General features: G+C 46.4%; 1 protein-coding gene across 19 annotated transcripts in view; it reads right to left on the bottom strand.

The window, feature by feature from the left end:
- Positions 1 to 9,043, bottom strand: part of LOC116854091 (forkhead box protein P1) — a 324,470-nt gene that overhangs the window by 314,272 nt on the left and 1,155 nt on the right. The gene's annotated exons all lie outside the window — the stretch shown is intronic.

Raw genomic sequence — 9,043 nt, 5'->3', positions numbered from 1 at the left:
ATATATGTATATGTATTCTTCTTTATCAAAAGAAATACAGTTGATAGAATTTGTATAATATATGTCATTATTGTAATAATCGACATAAACATGATATCAGACGAGCTCTACCTTCTCCAATATCAAATGTACCAAGCGTGAACACGACGTAGGTTGTGTGGGAGTGTCGCTAATGAAATTCTCGTGTATTTCCCGATCGGAGATAAATGAGGAAGCGAAGCATCTTTCGGTGTCCGGTTCTCTTTCCGCTCAGCAAAGAGTCAACCAGAGCGTTCCGTATTTTTGTCGTCGACGATGCGACGCACAAAAAATCGCTCGCAAGTCATTTAATAGCGCTCCTGGCGAATGCGCTCGGCCGCGTCTTCCGATAGTATACCGTTACACGAGATTACGGATTTTCTTTCAGTAGAAAAGGACGACCGCCCTCGTCATTGTGCCCGGACGAACGAAAACGCGAAATCGCGGCGTACAAAGCGCGTTTCACATTCCCTGCGGGACGTCGGGAAAAGGGTTGCCGACTTTGTCGGTGGGGCGATCCGAGCGGCCAGTAGCCGGGTTGGACTTAAAAAAAAAGCCGATCATTATCCACTCGTTCTGCATTGGTCGCGCGCGCGTGCTTCCTGATGCATCTCGTTTGCAATGCGCGCCCGTGCCCATAATAGAGATCCTGGCGAGCGCGCCGGACATTAGGAAGAGCGGGCGGCATATTAAAACCATCCGTGTTTGTATTCGTGGCCCCCGTCGTACATCAATTATTACGTAGATTTGTACACAAAGGGGCGACAGACGATACCCGAACGAAATATGAACCGCCCGCGACACATCGCGTCTTTTGTCTTAAACGTCCGGCCTGACGTGAGTAGGTCAGTTTTCACTGTCGTCTGTCCCTATCGATCACTCATCCGACGTGGCTCTCGTGTCACAGGCGTATCGTGTCGCAAGCAGGACCGCGCATTTTTCAGAGGTTACATAATATAAAATTCCTGGAGAATACTCAGCCCAACTGATTTGTCCAAAATAGTCCAAGGAGCACAAATGTCTAAAATACGTCTTAAGCTGAATATAGGAGAAAATTTTCGGTACTTCGACTTGTTTTCGACACTCTTGCGCGAATGTTACCGGGTTTCAAGAATATGGAGATATAACAAAATGAAAATAAGTAAATAATAAATTATAATTGATAGATAATTAATAAATGATTGATAAATCCTCGTACACTTTGATATTGGATGCAATTCGAGTAAGATGCTGGAAACTGATGAGTGCCGTAACAAGTGTCAATTACTGAGTATTTTTCCTTATACTGAGCGAACAAGCAACAAACGTGTGATATATTTGCGTCTACACCATACGCATAAACTTTCTTCATAAACCGTATCAAATCGGCCGAAATGCAAAAAAATTTTTAGATTTGTTAAAGCATTAGCATTTGTTCTGATTGTTAATCAGGAAACGAAAGTTTACATTCGTCATTCGTTCGCCCAGTGTATGTATACCCAATTTTGGAGATATCTTAAAGACGTTTAAAACAAGCAGGACAACTTTCAAACGTTTTTTGATATTCATGCTGTATGGGAGATTTACGATTATTGAACGTTTCTGCGCGCGATCTACCCGCGATATAGGGCTAAGTGTAGATATAAGGCGAATCGATAATCCCAAGACACACGGGAATGTTGTTCGATCCTCTCGGAGCTGAAGCGGAATGCCGATTCGGCCATTAGTGTCGTTGTCGAGCGGCCATAACAGTCTGTAACCTGTCACAATGAAGATTCACCAGCGGCAGATACATCAGTTATTGACGTCACCATCGTCAAACGCGTAGCGGTGCACGAGTTTGCGTGGACGGGTGTCTGTTTAACGCTAATCGCGGCGAAGAGACGAGCGCAGAACCATTATCGTGTTATAACGAGTCGCCGTACAAACTGCCGGTGCATCAGAATCACGGGGATGATAATTTAATGTAACGACGCGAGTTAGTGCGCCGATCGCAAATGAGCCGGCCGTGTTAGCGCGCACACGGGAACAGCTAGAGGGCACATTTGACACGGCTCCGTCATGGATCGACGAATCATCGCTGATGCCTGACAACGTAATGCCGCCCGTCGCTTCAATTGTTATTACGTTTTTAACACGCTGCGTTTTAGACGCGATATTTCGAATAGGGCGAAACTATTCCGGTGACAACGCCACGCACAGCTACACGATGCCGGTACGTTGACAGATTGAACGATACGGTGAAATAATGATGGGACGTAATTACGAAACGACTCGTGCTTCGATATCACACATATGCAACCTATACGCAACTGTTCGGTTTCGTAACTTGCTGCACGAGTAGTTTACACAAATCGGTATTGATATCGCGGCAATAATCAATCGGCAGAATTCCAAGTCCAAGATAACTCTGTTGTATGCCAATTTCATTCGGATCCCGATATATACAGGGTGTCTGACGGTGGATGGGAAAACGTTCGCGTAGATTAGATCAAACTGAATGGAAAATCCCTTTACCATTTTGAAAACATCCTCGTAAAATTTTGTGTTGTTGATTAAAGAAGATTGACGAACGGTAGCATGCGGTGCAGGTTGTGACGGTAACTGGGATTTCTGTTGTGCGCTTTTATCAGGACGATCGACAAGCTTTTTGCCATTTTGCAAATAATCACGTAAATTTTGGAGGTATTAATTGAAGAAGATTGATTATGCGAAATATATCGTTAATCTTCTTTAATTAATAACTTGAAAATCTGCATGGTTGCAAAATGCTAGGAGATAGTTTTGCCTGATGAACAAGCACACAACGGAAATTGTATTTACCGTCGTACCCTGCATCGTATTGCTTGCGATCATTCAGCAATCTGCTTTAATTAATCCTCTGAATGACAACGTATTTTATGTCATTAGTGTTTTCTTTGATTTCTCTTTACTTGAAGCTTTCGAAAAATCCCCCAAAATTATTGAAACTTTCTTCACCCTTCTAATCGAAAACTACATAGCTTTGTTGTGAAAAATAAATTGCTAAGTATTTCTTTTCTAATGATTTGTTGTGAAAAATAAATTGCTAAGTATTTCTTTTCTAATGATTTTTAAACCAAAATTCTCCGAGAAACGAACGTTTTCTAGACTCTAATCGCCATTCAGAGTGTTGATATTTCAAAATTTTGCGCGGTTTGCAAAATGGCAGAGTAATGTTGTGTTTAATTTGAATCTACATACAAATAAGCGTTTTGCCAGATACCATCAGACACCTTGTACATAGCAAGCGGGAAGTATCTCATAGAACAACCCCAACTAGATTGCCAGCAGCTAAAATTCGGCCAGTCACGCGGGGGTGCGTGTCGCGCGGCGGGTAGAGGCGGGCGTTCGCGAAATTGTCGCGGCGACGAGAATCGGGGAGCCATTATCGCGGCATAACGAGTCGAAGTACAAACCAGCGGCGCATCACAATCGCGGGATTGATAATCTAATGTAACGACGCGCGTTAGTGCGCCGATCGCAAATGAACGGCCGGCGTTCTCCGTGTTAACGCGCCCGCGAGAACAGCCGCGGGGCATATTTGACACGGGGTAGTCACGGATCGGCAAATCATCGAATCATCGGCGGTACTCGACAACGTAACAAGTCAACAGCCGGCCGTTATGTATATTGACGTATACTTGCCGCGGTTGCGGCGTCGATGCCTGTTTCTATTGACAAATACCCGTCGCGTGGGCGATGATGCATTGCCGTACACGCGCCGCCGGAATGACATGGAATGCGTATTATCGCGACAAAATGAACCGGTCTATAGGAATTTGGCCGATTCGCGTCGCCGACGCCAATTTCGTCCGCGACATATTTTCAACTAGTGCGCATTGCCTACGATTGTTCCGCTGCTCTAAGTGATAAAAATCGCTTGTGCGCCTTCTCAAATGTCCGAATTAAGGAATCGCGCATGCAAGAATTTCAACCAGATGTTTGTTTCACTAAAAAGCAACACATATCCCGCGCGATGTTCATTTGTTCAATGAAGCAAAGTCGCAGAGACAATCGATAGACGTCACTTTGACTTAATAATTTTGCCTTTGAAAGGCTCCTTCAGTCTGTCTCGCCGGTAACGCATATTATAGTTAGGGTGGCACGCTACGAGTGAGATCTTCGGGGTAAAAACAGCGCGCAGCGCGACGTTAAAAAGGGAGCAGTGTAAGGTGTGGTAGGTCGGGAAACGGTGGTCACGACATAGAATGTGTAACGATGAATATCTCATGCTAACATTGCACCTACTAACAAGTATGGAGATCTTTCCCTTTCATTTTTTACTCGGACATGTAATAAAAATTACAAAGTAGTCAACCGTCTCAGCGGGGAATACTCTTCCCCTCCTAGTCGATTTTGATTTCGCGCGCGCGAAGCAATTATCGTCAGACACAACGGACGCGCGTTTCCGTCGGTGAATTCAAATAGCCGAAACACGAACGAGCCTCGCGAACTATCCCGACGAATGTGACGTCGTTGTGGGCGCTCAGCGACGCGATAGAGGTGTCAGAAGAGAAATTAAAAGCGGAGAGACACGAGGTGGAATATCGACGAGAGACCGAAGTGGCGGCGAAGTGGTGGTAAAGTGGTCGCGACGGGCGGAAACAGTGGAGAAGCAGTCACGATACACAACGTGTAACAATGGAGCCAATATCTGTAGGAAGGTGGCATTCGTAACAGCCCGCATACTCTACGCGCGGAAACAAATGTCGTGCCTATGCGTGACGAAGCTTATTGCGGCGCGGGGGCGCGCGCTCGTGAGCTGCGTGTTTATTGCTCGACCTGGTAATAATAACAGGTTATTATTCATTACGCCGCCACCGAACGCACGAACGCCGCAGTCACCTGCGCCTCACCACGATTCGCCCTTTCGCTGGCTCTCACCGTGCCGAGTGGCCGTCTTCTACGAGATGCCACGAAACGCTCTCTCGAAAAACAATCGATCCTATTAACGCGTCGTGAGAATACTGAGATTATTAAACATGATCTACAATGTACTTTTTGCTTCTTGTTTCTTGTTCTTTATCTTTTTCCGACTTAAGATTCAAAAAGAGATAAAGAGAAAAAAACGAGAAGCAAAGAGCACATCAGATTTTAACTCTCTGAATGGTAACCCAATGATGAGGGTTATCTCTAAGAAATACTCGGAGCATTTTTGTTGAAAATTATTAAAAACAAAATACTTAATTTGTTTTTCACAAAAGAGCTATATGGCTTTCAATTAGGAGGGTAAAGGAAATCTCAATAATTTTTGGGAATTTTTTTGAGCATCCCAAGACGAGAAAAATGGATGAAGATACTAATGATTTTGGTTACGAAGGTAAATACGAAAATACGTTGTCACTCGAAGTGTTAGCACACAAAGTGATGGAGCTTTTCACCTGGTGAGATGGTAAACATTGAGTACATCGGTGATATACTTTTGGTAGAAATATGACAAATTCTCTAACTAGGTAAGCTCATCGATTCAAGACAATGCTGACGTTTCAATTCATTGTCAGAGGATTCAGAGGTGCAGACGAAGAGGAGATAACCCACAGTACTCAGCACAACATCCCATCGATAGCATTCCAATTCACGAAGCCCTCTCGTCACCCCTCGTGGACGTATCAAGAGGCAACAGCTACAGCTCTAAGTGCAAAATTGACTCGTTCACATTCTGGCGGAACATTGTTATCACCGACCGACCATATATAAATTAATCGAACTATACGTCTTTGCGAAGCGTCCGAAGAGCCAATGCGAGCTCGCCCGCGAACGGCTATGCGAATATCTCTATCACCCTTGCAGTGTCACGTCTAGAGCGCATCGTCGTCGTATTTCCGCGAGATCGGTCGAGAGACGAGACGGCGGGGGGAAGAGGTGGAAAAATAGAGGTATAGAGAGAAGTATAGAGAAGAAGAGGGAGAGAGAGAGAGAGTAAGAGAGAGATGTCGAGGCTCGCGTCGCAAGCCCGGGACATGAATAAGCCAACGGGCAAAGGTGTGGTTCCCAGGCGTCCGCGGTAGGAAATCGCTCACTGGGGAAGAAAGATGGAGAACAGAAGCCAGGAGCGAACCAAGACGTGATTAATATAAAAGTGGGCGGAGCCTGGCCTGGCCGGAAGTGGCCGAAGAGGGATGCTGTGCCGTGCCAAGCAAGCGCGAAAACGGGGGGGTTATGCCGCCGCAGCTGTGTTAGCTCCCGCTGCACTTCGTCCGTGTATGCACCGTAGGTGTGTGTGCATCCGCGCGCGTACTCCGCACGTACGTCTGAACCAGCGGAGGAGGTGAGAAAATGGGCGAAGCCGCCAAGGTGGCGGGGATGATGCGAAATATATATCACGATTGACGCACACCACCCTCTCCCGCGTGTCGGCCTGGTCGTCCCGGCGCGACCATGAAGAAGGCGTGACAGCCAGGCCGAAGTCATCAGCCGCCGGTACCACGATGCTCGAATCCCCGAGATGCCGATGTATCGCGCACAAAACACTGTCCCGACGGCACAGAATCGATCAACTGCGGCTACGGACGAACGGAGGGTGGCGAAGCGCGACTCGTCAATTAAATATACGTCTTCTTCATGGTCCGTCCATCGGACGCTCGCCTCGCCTCGCCTCGCCGCGTCTCAGCCCGGCTCAACTGCTGCCCCAGCTCCGCAGCGTCTCCTGCGCTCGCCAGGCTGATCTTCGAATTTTGAAGAAATCGACGGTCAGCCGGAGGAGCCGGAGAACCAGATGGCCGTGCCGGCAACTTTCGTCGGTAGAGGGTGCCGAAGAGCAGGATGGGTCGGCTGATTGGCGAATATGGGATCGAAGAGATCCGGGGGGCACACGGGGCTCTCGGAGACGCGGGGTGTAAGGGTTGACGTGCGGGGGTGGCCAACCCCACCCGCTTCTTTAACGCCCCCAAGCAGGGTAGGACCGCCTCCGTCTCTAGTGTTCCACCTACTACACCACCCGGGACTTCTACAGTCTCGTAGACGAGCCACCCACACACAACCCTGAACGGGAGCCCCCGGTTACCCCTATCGGCTATACACTTCTGAAAAAATCACCCCTATTCCCAGGTAACATGGAGCGTTCCCCGATTGAAGCGTAACTGCCGTCACCCTCCGTCTCACCCTTTCGATTGCGCGACGATGCCATCTCCGATGTTTCGTGCGAAGGAGAGGAAGGAGAACGATCACGGTGTCGAATTTAAAGGCTGACTGTCACTGTAAACTTGAGTATCGACTCCGTTTCGCGATTGCATGACACTTTCTGCTAACATTACACGCAGTCGACAACGTATAGTAACGAGAAACGTACAGAATAAAAAGTATCTTGAAAGAAACAATCAGTCTATGTATGTCGAGAAACAAGTGCCTCATCGCCCCAACGTATATTTAAAAAAAAATGTTAAAGACTATAATTTTAAAGAGACCAGTTAATCCTGGCTGGAATTCCCGAAATAAGATTGATGTATTTCTTACTAATAGCGCAACTTAACGCATGGCAAATGCAGTTCACATACATTTATCTTATTTTGTTCAGATGAACGTTCTAAATATATCGTTAGACGTGATTAGACGTTATAACTATGCACTCCGACATTGCCAAATTTGCAAGCGCAACTTGAAAATGGAGCTAATGTGGCGATTATAAGCAGCAGTAACACTGTTTCAATGTGGGGAACACTTCAAAGTGGTTGAGGTGTAATACGTAACGTGTAAACGTGAACGATGATCACTGATCTCTCTATTTGATCACTTTGTTTGAAGTTAGTCGCGTGGTAGCAAAGTCCTAGCGAACGTCATGCGGCCGTTGCGTGACGGACGACGAAACACGAAATAGGAATTTTTGTCAGGTTGTCAGAAGCGTTTCGAAACAAGTCGCTTGGACTCCCTCAACCAATGGCACACGGTGATTCATACAATATTAGATTACTCGGGACTCCAGGCAGTTTCAAAGACGATGCGCCTCTGCCAAGATTATTTTCGGAAAAATGTGCTTTACCGCAAAGCTTTCTGTACCGCGGCAGGTACGTATTTAGTGACTCGAGCGTAGTTAATCTTGGGCCAGTGTAGTGAGATTTATTTGACCAACCATTCGGCTTGTCCGGCGCACCTATTTGTCTTGTCACGATTGTTAAAGTGTCATTTCCACGAATATCACTACGGTCGGCGAAGCACAGGATCAATCAGGAAATCTCGAAGCAAAGAACATTTGTCTGCATTACGCGAACGTCGCGTTTAATTTGTTTAACATTAGCCAAAGGGGCGCGCTAAATCATTTCGTCTTGGCAGCTCCTACTAACGATAACGCGATAACGGGTTGGTTCTAGTTCCATGCCCACTGTTTTGGCACCTTGCTTACCGTTGTCAATCGAGAAGGTAGCCAGCGAGGCGAAATATTTGGTGAGTGATATTCTTGTAAAACACGCCAATGGAAACCCCTCAAATTTGTATGTATTTAAGGAAGTCTAGTGTATGTGTATGTGTGTGTGAGAAACTGTCGGAGCAAGGTTGTAAATAAGAAATGACAGGCACCGTCGAACGCGCGTTTCTTGCAAGAGTGATCGATTAGTCTGAAATTTGTACCTCGCTATAATCTCCATTTGCGTCCGGGTTATTTTTGTCACGACCTAAATTCGATTAAAGTAAATTGCGCGAGATACTCGCCGGTTTCGCGTACCGCTCGCGCTCTTACATCTCTATAAATCCCGATGTCCATATTTACAACGTGATTTATAAGATTAATAGCGACGGAATCATGCCACGCGCTAGGATGTTTCTAGCTTAACGGTAGCATCGAACTTTGGAATACACAGTCGTAATGCAAATCCCAAAATATACAGAGCCACATGAGGAGATGACTGTCCATTAACTTGGGGTATCGCTTCCGGGCGACTTAAACTGTCATAATTGTAGCGAAAGTGTTACACGCACAATTCCAGTCAACAATAAGACGTGCTACAACAAGGAAAAAAGTAGCAGAATTCTGAAAGCACGTGCAGAGAGAGAGAGAGAGAGAGAGAGAGAGAGAGAGAGAGAGAGAGAGAGAGAG

Source organism: Odontomachus brunneus, unplaced genomic scaffold (genome assembly GCF_010583005.1).
Source record: "Odontomachus brunneus isolate Ranch 3 - 2012 unplaced genomic scaffold, Obru_v1 Obru_scaffold_008, whole genome shotgun sequence".
NCBI lineage: Eukaryota > Metazoa > Arthropoda > Insecta > Hymenoptera > Formicidae > Odontomachus > Odontomachus brunneus.
Note: the sequence above shows the minus strand (reverse complement) of the source record. Positions and strands in the feature narration are given on the sequence as shown.